Genomic DNA, 22,452 nt, shown 5'->3' with positions numbered 1-22,452 from the left:
CAGGAAAATGTAAGAAGAGGCACACAAAATAGAGAGGATATGCCCTTGAATGGGAAACAACCAGGCTCCTTATGTGCTAAGCAACACCGACGGATCGAAACAACAGCGAAACGCATTCTTGTACTCAAACAGATGCGAACTGAAGCGAAGGAACAACGCTCCTCAGCACCGGTCGATACGCCCGAGCGTTCAGATCCTGACCTGAAGTATGACAAACGCACGCTCGCTGCAGCTTGGACGCCTATATTATACGCAGCTCGGCCAGAATTTTTGTCCGCGAGATGCGTTGCTTTCGGCTGACGTGAGAACACGGCGCAACTGTCGAGTGGTGTTATCGGAGAACGCTCATTGTGTTGAAATACCTGTCGTGAATCCTATTACGCAGCCCAGCCATGTCCAGGACTAAATCAACATGAAAAGCCACGGGCGCCTGGATTCGACCTTGGGAGGAGAGAAGGAAGTGTTTTGCAAACTCACCTGCCGCAGACTCGAACAGACTGATCATATATCCTTAGAACGAAACGGTGGAGAGAGCGGGAAATGGATGGAAAGAAAGGCAGACAGGCTGGCTAGACTTTGTTCAGGTTGCTACCCTACACGAGGGGAAGGAACATGGAAATGGTAGAGAGAGAAAAGACAAGAATTCATGTCGATCACGCTCACTATAGGCAAGGCGCAGCGGGTTATGCGGCCGGGCACTCAAGTCTGTCGCCTTCGGGTATACTGTGGAATAACTCGCGTATTTTTCTGGGGTGATGAGCTAGTACTTGCGCAGGCCAGTGTGCTCAAGGCACGCTGGAGTATCTGGCGTAGTTCTTCGAACCGGGATCACTGAGAATGTATACACTTTTTTCCCTTTTTCTTTTTTAAACAAAAACTTATATTGCCTTATCTTATCAAGTAATCGAGAGTCCCTTCAATTCTGCACTCAGTGAACCTAGATGCAATAAATTATGGACTGCGTGTCAAATAACTACAATTCTATGTGCACAACTGAAAGTTTACAAGAAACTGCATTCGACAAAAACTACAACATTAATCTATTATTTATATGTTGCTGGGAATCCGATAAAACGAGCATCGGTAAGCGAGCGGCTACGGCGTTCTGCGAGTGAGCACGATGTCGCGGGTTAAACTACCGGCAGCAGAGGTCGAACCCCGACGCAATGAGCACGTGCAAAAACGTCCGTGCAATTGGCTGCACGGGAACACAGGCTTGGTGGTCAAAATCAGTCCGGAGCCCTCCACTAAACTGCAGCATTCCATGCATAGCACACGGTGCAGTCTTGGGACGTAATGTTTCATGTATCAACTATTGTTATGACTTTATTACGCATCGAACTCGAGAAAGTTACACTCATTCGGTTCCGGCTGACACCTGGAATCTTTGCGATTTCAATGTAGTGAAAGGAGGAAACAATGACAGCTTTCGCAAATACCAAGGCAGAGAGAACTCACTCTTCGAGTGAACGCACACAATGTTGAGAGGAAATGTTAGCACTTGATACAGTGCGCATGGACAGGAACTTCGTAAACGCTTTGTAACTTACATCACTGGAGGTTAAATATCATCCCCTCTTCAGATTATCTAGTAGAATCTATATAATATTGCCAAGCTATCCGCGTTTAATGACATACTCTCCACTGTTACAATGTTCGGTCTGGAGATAATCTGGTAAGCGGTTTCTCTTTTAGCGAGTGAAAATGTGCGAAATGTTGTACATATGGAACCAAATGATACTCACGCGTCCTGTGCTCAGCCATTAGTGGGATTGATTGCGAAGCAGCGAGTGCTAAAGAAGCAGTGACAGGGAAAATGTTACCCGATATAGGTCCAGATGAACCAATCAAATTACTCCGCGATGCACGACAATCACATGTTTAGCATGCAAACTCGCCAGTATTTCGATTTTGCAACCAACATGCACGCTTGCAGGATTGCGCGTCTCACGCGTAGTCCAAGTGATTGCTTACGCCGCCCTCTGCAGCACGCCAGAGACGCCGTCATAGCAAGAACACTAGTTACAAGGCCGGAATGCACGCGCATATATATATATATATATATATATATATATAAGCCATTGTCACTATCATACATTTGTATATCGCATTCGTCGTAGCTCAAGGCGGGCTTAGCCTGGAAAGCTAGAGGCCGGAAATTATTCCACCCGGGCGTCTTGCACATTCGCGTACAGGGAATACGCGTGGCCAAGCATCAAACAAACGAACGGTGCACAGAAATGCGACTGGGAGGCGTCACGACTTCCTTTCGAACTGCGTGCCTCCGGAAACACCAGCCGCTGCAACCACGCATTCGGCGCGCATTCGGAAGGCTCCATCCTCCGACGGCCAGCACAATTTTCTGCAGATAACAGCGGGCCCGAAGCGCAGACCGTGTGTCGAACGCGGTCCAATCACACTTCGATAAACATTATACCACGAGTGCATGCGAAAAGAAAGAGAACGAACTTACGCGCACCTCTGACCTTCATGAAAGGAAACATTGACGATCCAGCCGCATGTAACACGAAGCACTTGGTGCAGTTCAATACCTCCTTCGGCATACACTTGTTTATGGTATGGTATGGTATGATGAACTTTATTTAATGTCCTGAAGAAACGTGTTTTATTCAGTTTTGCACTATTTCGTCAACAGGGCAATCATACAAATTCGTTTAACTTTCTTTTCCTGTACAATCCCTCTTTCTCCCCCAATGTTGCTTGCTCCCCTTAGAAAAAAAGAGAAAGAGAGAGAGACATATATGCAAAGGACAGGGAGGGTAACTGAAGGATATTACCGGTTGGCTACCCTGTACTAGGCAATTGGAAAATAGGTACGAAGGATGATAGAATAGGAGGGAAATAGAATCAGAAATAATAGGAATTATCCAACGATAACGGCGTCAGACAAGGGTGACTTGCGTATGCTGAATGCATATGATGCCGTGCTTACTAGTGACTTTTCTCTCTCTCTCTTCCTTTCTTTCTGTCCTTTATCTCGTTCTCTCTCTCTCTTTTTTACCCTTGAGCGAGCGCAACTCGACGATTGTCAAACGTGGTTTGTGATAACCATGGATGCTTAGCGGACAGTGTCGTGCTGGGGGCCCCTTCCAGAGGCGCCTAGCCGTTTTCGCGGTTAGCACACGGATGCTGTTAACTGCGCCTAGTATGCTCGTGTAAACGAAACGCCATGAAATCATCCAGTGAGTATAGCGAAAAGTGTTTGGCAAACCGCAAGCACCTATGGCCAAACTGGGGACGACATTTTCGTGTGTTCGCTCGTGGTGCACGATGATCAGCGCAAGAAATGGCTTACGTAAGGCGAAACCAACTGCATCCACGTTTTTTCTGCTTATTGCGTCTCAGACGCCAGTGCAAGTACGCAGACTGCGATAACGGCAGAAGGCGCATCACCGTCTCTCACGGGCATAAAACGAACGACTCCCAGTCACTCTCCGTGTCGTCCCAACATAGCATATACGCTTTGCTCGAAGCGCGTGAACCACCTGCGAACAAAAACAAAGAAGAGTAAATAAGAAAAGATTGTACACACGTGTACACAAGTGGGCTGGCAATAATCGAAACACTTAAGCAAAGTTCATTGCCGCTTCTCATTTTACGTCGCGAGGATAAGCCAGTTAAAGCCACGCGGGCTTGTTGACAAAGCACCGCAAAAGGTGAACGGCAGAAGAGGAAGAACGTTTTTTTTTTTTTTATTTTTCCACATTGAACGGCCCGAAAAGCGTAGTCACCAACAACGCCAACGCTCCTGTTTTCACAGAAGCATCAAGAGAGCCCGCATTCTGCGATGGCTGCGACATCCCGTATATTTGGTATAGTCGGCATAATCGTTCGCTCCGTGGCTGCAGGTACCGGCAGCACACAACACCCTCTGCGTGCGCGCAAAGTACAATGCCCCCCCCCCCAATACACACACACACACACACACACACACACACACACACACACACACACACACACACACACACACACACACACACACACACACACACACACACACACACACACACACACACACACACACACACACACACACACACACACACACACACACACACACACACACACACACACACACACACACACACACACACACACAATATGAACGCGTAATTACTGCTCGCATCTCCAGCCTTGGCGGGGACCGCACTGCTCTCTCAATATAGAAGCACGCGCTCCTGCCGTTTTCCCCGTGCGACGTCCCATTGCGATTGACACGCGCGGCACGCTTCGAATGGCGGCTTTGGAATTCATTAGCGGCTGGCACAAGTGGCTATGAAGAGAGGAAAAGCGCGGTAACTGTCACGCACCGGTGAACGCCTCAACCACTGTGTTGGGGCAAGGGAACCGAAAAATGAGAGAGAGAGAGAGAGAGAGAGAGAGAGAGAGAGAGAGAGAGAGAGAGAGAGAGAGACTGGAAGAAGAGGCTCGACAGCACGGAACCAAAAAAGCCTGCTCTCACGAGGAAGGGCGAGAGAGAAAAGGGCGGCCGCCGAGTAACGCGGTCGCACGAGCAAAACAAACAAACAAACAAGCGATCGCGGCCACTCACGAGCTTTCTGCACAGCGGGAAAACACCCGTCCATTCACCGAATCCGCCCACGCAAACAATGTGGCCCGATGACCGCAGCGCACGCACGGGCGTTAACGTCGCCGATGAATGCTGTGTACTTCAGGGAAGCCGTACTGAGTGCAGCTAATGGTCGCGCGAGGAGCGAGCCGCCAGAACTTGTCAAGGCCTGGTGTGGAGGAAGGGGTCCCTTGACGCGGGCGCGATCGGCAATCACAATGAGGCGACGAGGCTGTGCGTGGATGCTGTGCGGGCTGTGCTGCGTAAAGCTGCCAAAACTGCCGTGCTGCCCCGGCACTGTCCACCGTGAGAAAGCGGGCTCCCATCCATGGAACGGAACGCAAACGGCGATGCAAGTCATTCGCACATTTTCCTCCTACGTATTTCTGACCACCACACTTTACGGCTAATGTAGCGGCAAAGCAAAATCTCACTGCTCGCCTTTTCTTTCGTTCCTTTTTTCATTATGGTTAGCTGCGTAAAGTGTTGGCCGCGATTGCTGCCATTAACGTAGCCAGAAATTTGTCGGGTGCAGGGAAGCCTCATCTCCTCTGTCATCAATACAGAACGAAAAACGTGTGTGTGTGTGTGGGGGGGGGGGGGGGGGTGCGTGCGTGTGTGCGTGCGTGCGTGTGTGCGTGTGTGTGCGTGCGTGCGTGCGTGCGTGCGTGTTGAAGGGATAGGCGCAAAATGTTTAGGGTGCTGTTAAAGCATCAGCACGCCTTCCCCACCTGGCTAGCCTTCAACCACAGGCTACTCCTCTTACTTGGCGTATTAATTGTACGCAAAACGCTACATTTGCTCAACAAAAGCAAGCAGGGAAAAGACATACAGTGACAGCTCTTCTAAACCTCACAAAGTACAAATGCAGCTGACTGATGTGCTAATATTAACATATTATACGGTGAACACATTACTTAACTGATGCGTGGCAAGAATGTGCGAGTCCGTGCGGTGTAGCTTTGGAGCAAAATTGCATTTATTTTCCTATATTATAGTATGTCAAAGGAAGCTAATCAAGATGAGTCAATAGTGCACGTATCCTTCGTGCATACACCGCCCGTTCTTTTTCATGTATTTACTCATTTTTGTTTGCTTGCTTGCTCCAGCAGACACTTTCAAATCTCTGGTTATAGATAGCTCAGTTTCACCTTTTGAAATGCACTTATGAATGAAGAGGCTTAAATTCTCTGCATAAGAAATCACCATGTCCAGATGGTTATTTAAAAGATTTCCTAAATAACTTTTTTAATTGTTCAGTATAAGGCCTATATTACAAAGGCAAATACAAACTTGCAACTTACAATAGAAATGCAAACTTGAAGCCGAGCTATTCGAATCAAGTCCGCTTAGCAGAAATCGCCATACTCGCCTCCCTCTCGAGATATCCGGCCTTAATGTGTGCTGCAAAGTGCAGTGGCGTTCAGTGGCCCGGAAGCTTCCCCGAAAGTTTCATCTATATAGGGACACAAGGTGGCACAAAGGGCGCTGGCGTACGTGGGAGGGAATCGATTTGGCGCGTCAGATGACCGGGCTACGCGATCATGCAAATCTTTCACGAGGAAAGGCGCCTCTTCCACAATCGTTTCGGCATGTTTGCAGACTGAACATGCAACCGGAACTTTAAGCACAATAATTTCGCGTGCGATGGGTTTGTGCTTAAGTGAAACACGGCAGCACGTCGTGTGACGGACTTGCACGGACTGCCGAGTAGCGTTCCTAGCTCGCACAAAAGGTTTCGGTCGGCTGTCTATTTACATTTATGATAGTTAGTTATTTGTTTGGTATATTTTGTAAGTTCAGTTAGTTTAATTAGATATTAGTTGATTAGGTTAGCAAATAAGCTAGTTTGCTACGTTACTTTAGTTAGATGGATTGCTTAGTTACAGTTAAGCTAGTATTTTACGTTAGTTGGTGAAGTTATTAGTTAACAGTTATTTCAGGTAGTTAAGAAAGCTAGTTTAGTGTACGAATACCGTGTCACTTGACGAGGCTGTTCTTTCAGCTTAGACAATCGAGCAACCCGGCAAGGCCTCCGAAATCTTCGATCGGAGTACCGTCCGCTTTCAGGTTGGATCGCTCACATTGCAGTGACACAAGATTTCCGTTCACTTTGCATACGTCTGCACGAATAACAGCTTCGAGATCAAAATGGTTTTACGAACAAACATACGAACATGTTTCCAGTCAAATGTGAGGTCGAGAGTCTTCAATTTCGCAATTAGAACATATGGCTCGAAGTGAATAATAAAAAATTCAGTGTCCTTCCACTCTGTGAAGGAGGATATGACCAGCAAAGCTGTACTGTGTGCTAACTATATTGATTGAATAAAGTCACATACACATAACTTCATTGTTGTTCTCGTCTTTTATTTCTCTTACTTCGTCACCATGGTGACCGGTGCTTTGTGGTCATTGCGATGTGCTGCAATCGGTTGCACTAGCACACTAGCCGCGTTTTGCCGAATGTCAAATCGATACACGACTGGTGTCGCGCGGTCGGCACATTCATTTCAGTGTAACATCTCAATCCAAACCTTTCCAACCTGAATGAGATTAACCTCGGGCGTTCCGTCGTTTCAGCAAAATTTCGCCAAAAATGAGTTTTGACAAAGAGAGGGTGGTGTGAACGTAGACATGGCCGACGCGGGTAAAAGTCTAGTATCTGTTCTTATCAGCTTAATATCTGATACGGGTTGTATTTGAACCTACTTAGTTTTGCATGTTGGCGGAATGCTTCAGGACTGCTTCACCTCCGCCGCGGTCGGCCCGGCATTGCACTATCTTCGGGATCGGCCCACGTATGGGCGAAATTCTCGACCTACACGGCTGAGCAGACGCACGCAATTTTTTTCAGAACCTAGCCATATACAGCTTCGCTGTAAGAAAGCTTATTGTTTTTGTAGAGCCACCTGGACATAACGATTTGTCACTCATGAGGTTTAGTTTTTCAGATAACAATCTCAACAAACCGAGTTGCGCCATGTGTACTATACAAGTATTAAAAGATTGTTCCAAGTGAAAATCAAAAAGCGTTATACGTTCGCCATTGGAAGCTTCTCTGCCAGCTTCACTCTAGAAACTTGCGTATTAAATTTTTTTTCCCTCGCGCAAGCAGTCTACATCCCGCTTGACTCTCCAAACTACACAACTTTATTCCATGTTTCTTTGATCTATCAATTTCATGCTGCTGACGAAAGAAGCCAAACACCACTAAAGAGCGCCAATAGACGACACGGAAATAATGTCTTGTTTAAGTGCACGCGAACAGCTTTATAACAAAGGTGAAGAAGTATTCAAGATATATTGCCAATAGCGAGAGCATTAGTGAAGCCTCACTGTCTTCGTCACATTACCTTGCTCATAAAGAAAAATAACTCACCAACTCGGCTCACACGTACCGCAAGCAAACATTTAGGGCGCTCGGTTCAACGTACCTTCATACCTGTTTTTTTTCAACACCTTACTGCCTTCGCAGAAGCAGCAACCACATTTAACTTACGTAAGCAATGTACTATACAAGTTTTCAGCGTAGAATTATTGTACTGCCACTGCCTCATTCAGCAAAAGGGCCTGCGACTGCGAAGGTTGCAATGGTGGTGATGGTAACGGCAAAGATTTACGCCAAAGCATTGTCCGGTTGACGACTGTCGTGACATGCTTACTTATTGCCGCCCCTTATGTTCTATATCTGCTATAGGTGACTGCCATCGTATTGAACACTAGCACGTTTTTTTAAATAATTATCACTGTTACAAACGTACATAAGGTTGAAAAATGGGCCCCCGGATAATAGCGTTACATTACATAACACAGAAACCTGTTCGTGTGAGGCCTACGGTGAAAAGTGAGCGGGGCACGACGTTGACGACTCAAAATCTAAAGCGGAAGAGCTGTTTATTTGACCAGAATGGTACAACGTAACTGAGATCGGCGTCGCAAAACAAATTCATGTTCATTTTTGCATTTAACAATATTTTAAAGCAAATTTAGTTGTAGAATTCTTTTATTTGCTAGCCCTCCAGCTTTCAGTTATCGACCTGTAAACGGGGCAGATCTATATTCGAATAAATATATTAATTTGTTTGACTGCGACGTTATATATGGACCGACTCACAATATCACCAGCCAGCGCTGTCATTTTTATATTTATATTATTTATATTTCGTGAGTGCGCACAAAGCATCGAGTAAAACTGGCACTGTACGTATTTGAAGTTGCCAATTAAATTTCAGGTAATACAGAAAACAAAAATAACAGCTCAAGAGTACCCGCCTGTATAAGCTTGCTAGCCAGTTTGTTTATTGATTCATGCGATCAAGACTCATTCGAATAAAATGCGAGCTTTAAGACAGAACTGAGTCGTTCACCTTCACCGAAAAGGCTCACAAACCTTTTCATTCGTAAATGATATTTGTCATCGGCCAGTCGCGTTCGCACTAGTATTGGTTGTAATGCCTGCCCTTGTTATCTATATGGCGCCTTATGTGTTTTCTGCAAGACGCACGTACGGCCATCAAGTACTGGTCAAAGAATTCGTTCTCTGGTGGCAAAACGAGGTCTAACGTAGAGCGCAAGTTAACATCGATATTTTTTTTGCAAGAATCCCAAAATAAAAGAACATTCCTGCAACTAAGAAAACTGCCTTTGCCGTCAGAAAGAGCACAAATGTTATATATACTCTACAAAGATCTCAAGTTCAAGCTACAGATATTGACGACAACGTTTCGGCAGGCAGCTTGTTAACAAGATGCATTCGTGCACCGGCAGGTGCAGATTGAAACACCCGAAGTGACCATACTGACACTAGCACTTCTTTTTTTAAAGACCAAGCGTTAGTGAATTTTTATTCGTAAGCGAAATAGCAAAGCGCAGCCTTCGTATCGTCCCAGAGTTTCTTGGAAGTATTTCTCTGTGACGCGGACCTTGGGCTGGCGCGAGGTTTTGGTGCCCTCACCAGTTCCTTCTGAAGACGTGGAAAGAGGCCCTCCTATAGGCAAGCTCGCACGCTAGCGACATGATCGCTAGGCGATCGTCCGGCTGTCGCCAACAGCGATGCTGTCCAGGTCGACCAGAAAGCCGGTCAGCCAGCGGCCGGACAGCGTCAGCGCCTCATGCAGGGCATCAGCAACCTCGTCCGTGGCTGGGTAGGCGGACAGCACCCCGTAGCGGTTGCGTCGCCGCCGCCAGAACAGCGTGAAGTCCACCTGGATGCGCACGCTGTCGCGGCCAGGACGCAGCAGGCACCTGAAGTCTTCGACCAGTGAACCACTGTACCTGCTGGCCACGGACTGATTCCCGTATATGGAATCCAGCTTGTTTTCGAGGTCCTTCACCGCATCCGACTTGTAGGCCGAGATCACCTCAGGTTTGCCGACCACGCAGTAGTTGCTGCTCTCGGGGAACATTTCGAGGGAGCCTTCTACGGCCACCAGGACTCCGCGCGGAGGCTCGACGTGCAGCAGCATGGCCACGCAGGCGAGGCAGACGGCGATGGCGACCAGCAGCAGCACGCAGAAGGCGCACACGAGCCTCGCGGTGAGCCGGCGCCGGTAGCGCTTGCGCTCGAACGGCTTGGCTGCGCCCACCGCGAAGTCGTGGCCGCACAAGTCCGAGCTAAGCCTTTCCAGAGATTCCGTTTCGAGCACTTCTTCGGTTGTTGTTGCCGCGTCCGTGGTAGTGCGATGTGAAAGCGTGCATGTTTCCGCTTTTCCCAGGCTACTCGATTCGCACTCGGACAGTGGCCCGGCGTTGACAACAGGAGAAAAGAGGCGCAGTCTGGTGCAAGTGCCGCCTTCATCTTCAGGAAGTCGCTGGTCGGATGGTTCGTTCGGCCGAATAGGTGTCGAATGCCAGCAGGTAGCCATGCTGAAGACGGGTGTTAAGGCCCCGAGGACTGTGGCGATGGGCGAAAGAGCAGAGCACCGAATGCCTGGCTCATTCCCGATGACAGTAGATGTCACGTTGCAGTGACGGTGAAGAGCATAGCAACAAAACTGAGCCACGAAAAGAACTCATTATTGGGCTAACTTGTGCCCAGAGAAACCAAATGCCACTCAAAACACAACGATAGTCGCGAGCACAGTTGGTTATCGTCGAAATCTGATATGCGGGTCAGACGCGACGGCTGTTCGGCTCGTGGAACGTTCAAGCTGGGTGCGCGCGCAAGTTCTGGAATGAGCAACATCATTCGCATCCGCATACAATCTGATTACGAAAGGTTCCGCGGACAGAATCACGGACAGCATCGGCTACAAGAATCGAGAATGTTCCGATACATGCAGGCCTGTCCGTTTCTCTGCCTTCCTTATTAGTCGTGTTCTTAGACCATTTTCAGTGTCACTGTGTGCGCTGTTGTATAATGCATAGCATTATAGGGGCATGCAGTATAGGTCTGTCCATGGCCAAAAAATTGGGAAAGCGCAAAAGCTTCACCTTTAAGAATGGAACGCGATAGCATTCAAAGATCCCTGAGTGCTGCTCACTAGTCCCGGCAACTGCAGCTGTAACCGTAACCTGCACCGGGAAACGCTGGCGGCGAATGCTACGCACGACGACGAGCTTTGTGGTTCTGTTTTTGATGGCGTGCAAGGAATCGAGGGAGCCGCGCCACTCCTACTAAGACCGACCTCACACCGCAGCTAAAAAACGCTATCGCGTTGGCTTGTGTTTGAGTTTCCGCGTAACAGAGTTACGTTTCCTCGTATATTCAAATTACAATCCGACGCTATCATGTCTGTAGAGTGTGTGTAAGTCGTACTTTAGGATTTTCCTACGTATTTTACCTGGAAACCATTCAATTGGTGTAGAAATTTCCTTGCGCCACATGGAGTGCATGCGTGGTTCGAAATTTCTTCTGTCCAAGCGACGTGCAACGCTGGACGCCGATGCCGGATTTTCTGCGACACGTGGCTATCGCGTTAAAATGTGGGGCGCGATCCCGGAGATAGTGCGATGTACCGGGCGACCGTGGCCTGGTATTGTACCAAGCACGTACAACAGGAAACACGAGGAAGTACAGGACGCACACAAGAGAGAGAGACTACGTGTATGGAATGTGAAATATAATATATATTCGTTGTTCGAAATTTCGTACACGTAGGCAAGGATTGCTCTTTCTGCAGCACTTGTACAAAGCAGCCGCAACAGCAAAGCAAGTCGAAACTGAATATAACGCTATACGCATATCTTGGATAAGTACCGCTCAGGAAGACACCGCTTTCCTTCTTTTTTCCAGAGGAGTGTATCTGGCGGCCATCTCGAGGGGCAAAGCTCTCCTTTAAGTTCACGATTTAAAAAAAAAAAAGCTGAGAGAGCAGAAATAAGGAACAGACAAGACAATGTGGCGCGTAACAAATGTATCGACAGTGACCCCAAAAAGTAGGCAATCTAGGGGCCTCATGCTTTCCGCTGACCCTCCTCCAAATCGGCTTCGCTTGTGTGACTGACGTCCGCGAACACCGGTGGCGCTTCGAGCTTGCACGTGCACCCCTCCGAATGGCAGCGGGCCCTGGTGAGTGGCACGAATGGAACCAGTGATCCGAGCGATGGGATTCCGGTGAGCGCGCTACAGGCGGCATCTCGGGTCTTTGGCGTTCATTAGGCGTCGCTTCTTTGCCGGCCCATTTGGGCGCAAAGAGGGCGCCGAACTCGGGGTGCGGGGTGGGCAACATTGTGCGTGCGGTGGCGAAGTGCTGCTTGCAGGTCACTGCGCTCGGCACGCCGTCGAAACCCGCACCCACGTGACCGCACCGGTGCCGACAATGGCGTCACGTTCGCCAGAACGGTTCCGCTTCCGCCTTCGAGAACCGTTCGTTGCGGAGGCGTCTCTTTTCGCCGGTTACAACTCTTCTCGATACGAGGAATGTGCTGATAATTAGGGGTGTGTTGATATTGAAGCCTTTCGACTTTAAGAAAGAAAATCGAATTTCCTTCAATTCGATTCGGTCTCTGTCGCATCGAACAGCCTCTATATAAGCAAATAAGAACATTTTTCGAACAGTTCTCGAACTTCAAATCGTCAGCGGCGCGCAATCAGACGTCATACTGGAGCACAACATTGACAAATTTAATCTCGGTGGACATACAGGGTGTTTCACCGAACACTTAAAAAAAATTTTTTTTTTTTAGTTGCTTAGGGCAGGTAGCACAATTATAGTCCATGAGCTAGTCTACTCGAGAAGGCTGACATTATGTGCACAAGAAATTGAAAGGATAATCAAATAATTAAAAAAAATCACAAATTAAGTTTTTATATAGTTAACTTGTGGCACGTATTGCAATTTCAAAATTCTAGCGCGTGAGACTGCAAGGCATATCCACTTGAATATAGCTATGTGTGACACCATTTACGAGATATGAGCCGTCAAACTTGTGGTAAAAATGCACTGTCGTTGCACTTACTTTCTTAGCAAAAGCTCGTTTTTTGCATTGAATCACAAAAGTAACTGTAACGCCGATGCATATCTCAGCAAAATTGGGTAATTAATACCTCGAAACTGATGTCATCCTGAGAACTCGATCCGAGTGTATCCGCCTCGCGATCTTCCCGGCTAGAAATTGTAAATCTCTATATGTACCATAAGGTAATTAGTTAAAACGTAGTTATTGAATTTTGTTCGTTAGTCATTATGCATTTCAATTTTTTGTGCAAGTGATGTCCGCCTCTTCAAGTAGACCAGCTCATGGACTTGAATTGTCGTATCTGCCACAGAAAATTTTCTTTAAATTTGAAAGTGTTCACTGAAACACTAGGTATATAAAATACATAAAACACGAGAACTTCGTTTCCTGCTAAATCACTACCATCCACAATCACCGGAAAGTCTTCAGTATGAATAGAATATGATAAACTGCTTTTTTTTTTTTTTTGTTCCTAACGCTCCATTCGCGCTCTACATAAACAACGCTTTAGAAGCTCGCAAACGTTATGGATATGCTAGTGTACATATTTATTTATTTATTTATTTATTTATTTATTTATTACATACTGCAGACCAATGTGGAACAAGCAGGACGGGCAATACAATTTACGATATATTTGTATTACAAGAACCAAAAAAAGAACAAAAGAAAGCATGATAGCCTCTGAGGAAAGAACGCAAGAGGCATGATCATCGAGTCATCAGTCATCTAGTCATATACCAGGTGTCCCGGCTAATTTGGACCAAGTTTTAATAAAAAAAATAATAAAGAGCTCTAGAAAAATCGTATCAACTGCATATTAGCGGAAGTCATGTGTATCTACTAGTTTTCTTTCATCACTAAATATTAATTGTTTTTATTTGGTCAGCTTTTTAATTATTGCTCGAATCACTAACACGTCAATTATAAAGTTGTAGGCCGTCTCAAATAACCTCGGAATGAATCACTTATTTCGTGCAGAAATTTACTTCGTTGTTCTTTTCCGGCAAAACACAAAATTCTGCGAAATATGGAATATACACGCACACGCGCATGGGTATACACTCAAGCGCTCACAAGCGGACTTTGACGCATACGCGGCTGCGCGTTCTGCCTTCAAAAGCGGCGGTAGCTCGATACAGGGCTTCACGCTTTCTGATGGTCGCGCCATGAGAACCTGCCGCTGACGCATTCATAAGCGTGGCGGGGTGAAAGGGGGTGGGGGGCAGAGATTTAAAAGCAGGGAGACCGTGACGGCCCACTTCGACTATCATTTTGCGCACTCCTCTCGTTTTGTAGATAGGAGTGACTGGAACGGTTATTTTCTTTCCCCCTCTTTGGTAATCGAAACTCAAACCTTGCGCTGGCCCTTGTCCCTCGAATGCGTTTTGGCGAAGCTGTATACGACCAGCGCATGGTGTTGTCGGCTCTATAAATAAAGTTTCAGTACTGCGTACGTTGCGTACGCAACAGCGTACGTAAGATCGTTACGTTCTGCAAAGTGCGCATGTGCGGAACGCAACACCAATGGTACGTGACGCGTACGCGGCCGCCGCGTACGCAAGCATCTGATTCTTGCGTGCGTATGCGGGGAGCCTTGCTTGCTGCTGTCGTTTGTTCGAGAAAGCGCGGGACAAAAGAATTTCGCGGCGTCAAACGCGACCAGCGGAAGGCTGTACTTTTCGATGGCCTACGATTTGGCTTTGCTGCGTGAAGTGAAGGCGCGCAGCCCAATACAGGATCCTGCACGGTGAGAATCCATAGCAATAAAAAAATATGAACATTGTTTTTGAGAAAGCGTTCAGTGTGCGCTGTTTGCGCGAGAGGCTCGACCTGCTGTTGGCGCAGTTCGTAGCAAATGGCCGTGCCAGCCTCAGAATAATAATAATAATATTTGGGGTTTTACGTGCCAAAACCACTTTCTGATTATGAGGCACGCCGTAGTGGAGGACTCCGGAAATTTTGACCACCTGGGGTTCTTTAACGTGCACCTAAATCTAAGCGCACGGGTGTTTTCGCATTTCGCCCCCATCGACAGCCTCAGAAAGTGAGTACTCAGTTTTTATTTTTATCAATATGATTCGTGTATTGCGTCCGTATTAAATGTAGCGTCTTTTAAAGGGCTAAATATAGTTAGACGTAACTTGAACGCGCGCACACGTTACGCCACGTTGGCGACATAAACAGCGTTTATAGTTCGACTGATGGTTCGACGCACTGGCGGACGCGGCGAACGCGCTCTGACAAAGTGGCTTTGGCTCTGACGTGCCCGGCATCTAACGACACTCGCCCGCATACGTAGTGACGCATAAGGCATTTCTCAGTACTGAAAGCCCTGACGTGACACGCGCTCCTTCTTTGCGCAAAGCGCTTGCGCGCTGTGTACGTATCGTCATGGCGCGGTACTAGAAAATCATTTTGCTTGACCTGTCGATGCGTATATTTTAACGGGGCATCTCAACGGTACACCCTTAGACAAAGGTACACCCTTTGGGGTGTACATCTGCCACACAACGATAATCGTCATCTGCCTTGCTTGCGTTTCCTTTTTTGAAAACGCCGCGCCCGCTACTTTCCTGTCGGGAACGCTATGTCATGCTGATAACGCGCATGCCACTCGTTACTGGGAAGTACCGGGCTCGCAGCGTTAGAGAAAGGAAATGCGGACAAGACAGATGACGTTTATCGTTGTGTGGCAAGATACGACCCAAAGGGTGTAATTTTGTTTTAGAGTGTACCACACCGGTGAACTGCTCCTCAAAGGGACAGTCATGCCTTTCTCAAGTGATCAGAAGGCGAAAACAATTCTGGCTCTGGGGGCGGTGACGAGGGGAAGGCGGCCAAGGTTTACCACATGTGGCATTGCGAAGGGCGCCGTATATAGTACGTCAACGATAATGTGAAACTACGTATCCTTTGCGATACGGGCAGGCGTCATTTAAGAAAGCGACGCACGGCTGGAAGTGTAGGCCAAGAGGCGGAAACGGGTGCTTCGGCATTCTTTGCTGCCAACCGTCATGGCAGTGTGCGCGACGCCAGTGCGGAGGCTAAGACCTCAAAGTCATCGGTCTGGAGAATTCTAAACAAAAAATGTCAGATGCACCCGTACCATGTTCATCCCACACAATTTCACGACCGAAATTTTAAAAACTGACTTTGCCAATTGGATTTTCACGAAATGTCAACGAGATCCGGACCTTCTGACTTGCATGCTGTGGACTGACGAAGCAAATTTCTCCAGAAACGCACAATCTCCACAACGCGCATTACTGGAGTGATAATAATTTCCACTGGCTGGCGCAGGCACGACAGCAATACTAGTGGTCGTTGAAAGTGCAATGCGGCATTTTTGATGGCAAGATAATCGGACCCATCTTTTTTGACGTCGCGCTAATGACGCAACGCTACGCGAACAAGATCATCGGAGGCCCTGTGAACGACGTCTGTTACAATGTTCCACTTGTGCCCTCTCGGCACATGTGGTTCCGACACGAAGGTGCTCCCGCGCAAAGTGGCGGAAAGTCTCGAGCGCGGCTCGACAAGGTGTTTTCTGGACAGTGGATTGGCAGGCACGGATCTGTACCCTGGCCTGCAAGGTCGCTGAACATGACAGGGCTGAACTTCTTCTTGTGGGGTTACGTAAAGGACCGCGTGTATAGCAGCGAGACGACCACACCGGACGCATTGAGGGCTAAAGTAAGCAGACTCTATCGCGAGGTTCCAACGTCAATAGTCAAGGATGCAACAGCACAAGTGTTGGAAAGACGCAGCTATTGCTTCATACGGCGACCTGTTTGAGCACCTGCTATATATATGGCAGTGGAAAATTAACTAGTCAAAACTGGTGCGAAAGGTGCTTGTCGAACGTACTTTAATGTTGTCACTCTATCCTCACACCAAAAAGCTTGCAACGAGGATAGAAATAGGAGAAAGAAGAACTAGTTGCTAGCTTTGTTTTTCGGTTTGTCCGGAGTTAAAGAGATAGAAAGGGGAAAAAGCTAACCCAGTCGCACCTTCGGACGTTTTGCCGTGAGCGGCGAAGACGCCTCACATGCTTTTTTTTTTGTTACTGTCATTTATTTATGGAAATAAACTCCTGGTGTAGTCCTTTCCTGTTCTTCTAAAAGCTGTTTTTCTTTTTTTTTCCGTGCTCTCTTGCGCATCGCTTTTTTTTAAAACAATGTTTGAAATCCTTTGTAGTTTTGTTTCATGATGTGTGAAGGTTAAAACTATGCTCAGTGCCGCATGAGCGCAATACTGTCGCGAAGCTTATCGACCCATCCTACATGGCTTTGGAGCGATTGAGTAGCGGCGCGCGAGCGCGTATCTGTCATACCTTGCGTATATTGCGGGCTTTTGTTTTTTCCGCGGCAAAAAACAACCAGGCAAATGTCAGCACGAAAAAAAAAAGATTCTTGAATCCGAGGTTATTCGGGGCGTTCTACAACTTTATAATTGATTCAAGCAATAATTAAAAGGTTCACTAAACAAAAACAATTAATTAATAAAGGGGAAATGAGACATCAGGGAAATGAGACAACGTCAGAAACAATCTGTTTGCAAACAAAACGCTGCATGAGCGGAGGTCTATCTCCGGCAACTGCTGTGAATCGCGCCCACGTGTCACCCACTTGTTGCCTCTTGCGGTCTCCCTATTAGCGAGGCAGTCGCGCTACACTTAGTTCGGTTTGAAATGTGTCGCACGAAACAGATTGTGTGCGCCAGCCAATATATCGCGAAATGAAAACACGTATAGAGCTGCACTCAAATTTCGCATTAGCGAGTATCGTAATCATCGGTGCATTTTTTTCCCGCACCACCATTGCCACTCGTTTTTAGAAAACTAACCTAAATTTCTTGGGTTTCAGTGCAGGAAAAAAAATGTGTTTCACTGTGTTGTCAACGCTATTCGCAGGTTTTGTCTTGTGAAAACGTATGATGCCTCACTGATACACGTTTAAATAATCTGAACAAGCTTGCTACCAATTCGAAGAAAACTTTGCGCAAATGCTTCGTTGCTAAAGTTCACGAATGAATATGTCGGTTGCCTTCTATATTGCAATACTTTACTCCTGGATAACTTGTTCAAATTTCAATATACAAGGGAGAAATAGTGTTAGTGGCTTGTATGACATGACAGAGCTACACAGCTGTGAAACCGAATGATTCATACAATATAACAATAACATGCATGTCAAATGATTGGAATAGCCTTCCCCAATCTTTAGTAACAAGTTCAGATCATGCAAAATTTGTGACTTCATTAACCAATGTTTTGTAACATCTTGCTGTATTCTGCCTCTTCATAGTTACTGTTGTATAATCAGAAAAATTGCACTGCTCCTTTGAATTAATAGTTTTTGTTTGTTTTAACATCATCTTGTATTCTGAATCATCATCATCAGCATCATCATCATCATCATCATCACCAGCCTATTTTATGGCCACTGCAGGACGAAGGCCTCTCCCTGCGATATCCAATTACCCCTGTCCTGCGCCAACCGATTCGAACTAGCGCCTGCGAATTTCTTAATTTCATCATCCCACCTAGTCTTCTGCCGTCCTCGACTGCGCTTCCCTTGTCTTGGCACCTATCTGTAACCCTAAAGGTCCACCGGTTATCTAACCTACACATTACATGACCTGCCCAGCCGCATTTCTTTCTATTAATGTCAATTAGAATATCGGCTATCCCTGTTTGCTCTCTGATCCACAGTGCTCTCTTCCTGTCTCTTAACGTTATGCCTAACATACTTCGTTTCATCGCTCTTTACGGGGTCTTTAACTTGTTTTCGAGCTTCTTTGTCAGTCTCCAAGTTTCTGCCTTATATGTCAGCACCAGTAGAATGCATTGATTGCACACCTTCCTTTTTAATAATAATGGTAAGCTTCCAGTCAGGATCTGACAATGTCTGCCGAATGCCGCTCCAACTCATTTTTATTCTTCTGTAAGTTTCCTTCGCATGATCAGGGTCCCCTGTGATTAATTGACCTAGGTAAACATACTCCTTCACAGACTCTGGCTGACTGCATATGCTGAACTCTTGTTCACTTGCCTGGCTATTGATCATTATCTTTGTCTTGTGCATATTAATCTTCAACCCCACTCTTATATCCTCTCTGTTCAGGTCCGCAATCATTTGTTGTAACTCTAGCGTTGCTGAACAGGACAATGTCATCTGCAAATCAAAGGTTGCTGATATATTCGCCGTTGATCCTTACTCCTGAGGCTTCCCAGTTTAATAGCTTGAATACTTCTTCCAAGCATGCGGTGAATAGCATTGGAGAGATTGCGTCTCCTTCTCTGACCCCTTTCTTTATGGGCATCTTCCTACTTTTATTGTGGAGAATTAAGGTAGCTGTTGAATCTCTGTAGATACTTTCCAAAGATAGTTACGTAAGCGTCATGTATTCGTTGCTTACGTAATGCCTCTATGACTGCTGGTATCTCGACTGAATCAAATGTATTTTTTTTTATAATCTATGAAAGCCAACATTTTCTACCAATTTTCTGCCAACAAAGTTCGACCTATTATAGTAAAGTTTTCGACCTACAAAACAGAAGGAACGGTTTTTTCGAAGCGTCACATGCTCAAAGGAAGCAGAGTGGGCATGCGGGAAGATTTTTCAGCCAACACTCGTCGTATTAGAGGGAAATTAACTAATTATGCCAAAGAACTGAACTGCCCTTTCAAACTGCGCTATAACAAATGAATTGCTAATGAAACATGCTACGGCTATGATTGCAGTAGTGACGCAGTATATGAAATAGTACCATCCGGACGCGCAACCAATGCCGCCAACTTCTCCCCGCGGTACCTTCGTTCTGGTCGCGCACTTGCTTCCTCGGGAAGCTAGGAGAAAGCCAGGGGTGGCGGCGCTTCCGCTAACAATAGCCACCTGATTGTGCTCTCTACTAACGTTCGCAGCTTTTTGTCGAAGAAAGATGAAATGTGTGCATTGATCAACGATGCTAACGCTGATATTGTCGCGTTAATCGAAACCTGGCTTTCTGATAAAATACCAAACGAAGAGCTGTTTTGCTGTGAAAGAAAATACAAAGTATTTCGCTGTGATAGGCCTAATCGATGTGGAGGTGGCGTTCTTCTTGCTGTAAACGTGGAAGTTAAAAGTTACACTGTTGATATAAAGTCTCGTTTGGAGGCAACATGGTGTTGCCTCAACCTGGCTTTTAAAAAATTTGTCTTTAGTGTATACTACCGCCCTCCTTCTGGGTGTTCCAATTATTGTGACGACCTTCATTATTGCCTGAATCACGTAAACATTTTGTTTCCCTGAGCGCCAGTCATTCTACTAGGTAATTTGAATTTTCCTAACATTATGTGGTCAAATTGCTACTCACATTCATCGCCTAAGTCAGCTGAAGCGGACCATTTCCTTCACATCTCCTCTGCTTTCGGTTTGACACAGCTGGTTCAATTTCCTACACGCGTTACAAATAATAGATTTTCAATTCTTGACCTTGTTTTGACATCATCGCCGGAAAATGTATCTTGTGTGTCTAATACGCCTGGTATCAGTGATCATGTAATTATTCGGGCAAAGATTTCACTGCGTTTCTCACGCGCGCGAAAGCATTTCAAAACAATACGCGACTACAAAAAAAGCGAATTTCGACGCAATTAACAAGGAATTATGCTCCTTTTTAGATGAGTTCTTGTCCGATTACCTTGAACGATCTGTGCAAAGCAACTGGGACTTTTTTAAACCAAAACTTCAGAACTAACCTTTAAATATTTTTTCGAATTCGAGCGCCCCGTGGCACAACAGATACATAAACCGTCTTTGTAACCGTAAGAAAAGGCTCCATCGCGCTGCTATCAAATCTCGGTCGGATAAACGTTGGTCAGCTTATAAATCTGCCGCCACAACTTATCTGAAATGAAACGATCTAAATTTTTGTTTTTTAATCGCACCCTTCCAGATATGCTAAAAAAATAACTTTAGACAATTTTGGATTGTCATACGGGGCAATGGAGCGCAGTGCAATAGCTTTGCTAACAACGGAAGGACATCCAGTGCCTGACGTAGAATGCGCGTCTGTCTTAAATGATACATTTGTAAAGGGTTTTTCTCGCCCAGTAGTTACCAATGCACAACATACCTTGCCATTACATCATTACTTGCACGTGGACGCCATCTTTATTACTTCTGAGGGTATTCGTGCAGTCATTGAGAAACTGAAAAACTCATCATCATGTGGCGTCGACAGCATCAGTACAAAATTCTTGAATAATACTATTGAATACTCTTCTAACATTCTGGCATGCATTTCTTTACAGTCACTGCAGCTATTTAGCCTTCCGGAAGACTGGCTGATAGGTAAGGTTGTGCCAGTTCACAAGTCTGGGGTAACACACAATCCATCAAATTTCCGTCCAATTTCACTCACATCTGTTCCATGTAAAGTTTTTGAACACATTATCTTCACTCACCTTGTTAATTTTCTTGAGTCGTACCAGCTTTCTACACCCTCACAACATGGCTTTCGCAAGGATTTTTCTTGCGACACACAACTTCTAGTCGTTACTAACGACCTGCATCATTTACTTGATTCTGGATTCACAATAGACTGTACTTTTTTAGATTACTATAAAGCATTCGACAAGGTTAGTCATCATTTACTACTTTTTAAGCACGGCCAGTTAAATCTAGATCCCAATGTTCTAAACTGGATTCGAGCTTTCCTTTTTAACCGTACTCAGTTTGTTTCCGCAAGTACTGTTGATTCCTCAGTCCAGCCAGTGCTATCGGGTGTTCCCCAGGGGTCTGTATTGGGACCTTTACTTTTTTTTAATTTTCATGAATGACCTACCCTATAATAATTCATCAAAGGTTTGCCTATTTGCGGACGACTGTGTAATTTATCGGAAAATAGCTAACCAAGACGATGTTGCCGTACTTCAGACCGACTTAAATACCATACATTCCTGGTGCCAAACGTGGAACATGGAATTGAACATTTCGAAATGCAAATCAATGAGCATATTTCGCACTTATTAGCATCACCAAACTATCATCTTGATAATACGCCTCTTGCGTCTGTTTCATCTTACAAATATCTCGGTGTTAACATTTGTAGTAACCTATGGAACCATAATGTGAGGCACATCGTCACCAAAGCTAACCGATCAATTGGTTACTTTCGAAGAAATTTCTATATGGCACCCCCATCACTTAAAAAGCTTCTCTACACGACTTACGTTCGTCCGTCACTTGAATACGCATCATCTATCTGGGATCCCGGTGGTACTACACTGACAAACGAACTTGAAAGAGTGCGGAATCGTCCTGTTCGCTTCATCTTGTCCAATTATGACCGCACAGCGAGTGTTACCATGATGAAGTCACTACTAAACCTTCCAGAACTTACAATTCGGCGTAAAATAGGCCGGCTCGCTCTTTTTCATAAAATTTACTATCACAACAATCATCTC

At 46.0% G+C, this 22,452-nt stretch overlaps 1 pseudogene; it reads left to right on the top strand.

Moving 5' to 3' along the window:
• The first annotated feature begins 7,228 nt into the window (after positions 1-7,228).
• On the top strand, positions 7,229-7,397 carry LOC142580617 (U2 spliceosomal RNA; annotated as a pseudogene).
• Positions 7,398-22,452: the final 15,055 nt, after the last annotated feature.

The sequence above is a fragment of the Dermacentor variabilis genome, chromosome 4 (genome assembly GCF_050947875.1).
Source record: "Dermacentor variabilis isolate Ectoservices chromosome 4, ASM5094787v1, whole genome shotgun sequence".
Lineage (NCBI taxonomy): Eukaryota > Metazoa > Arthropoda > Arachnida > Ixodida > Ixodidae > Dermacentor > Dermacentor variabilis.
The sequence above is the reverse complement of the archived record's forward strand: the minus strand, read 5'-3'. Positions and strand labels throughout refer to the sequence as shown.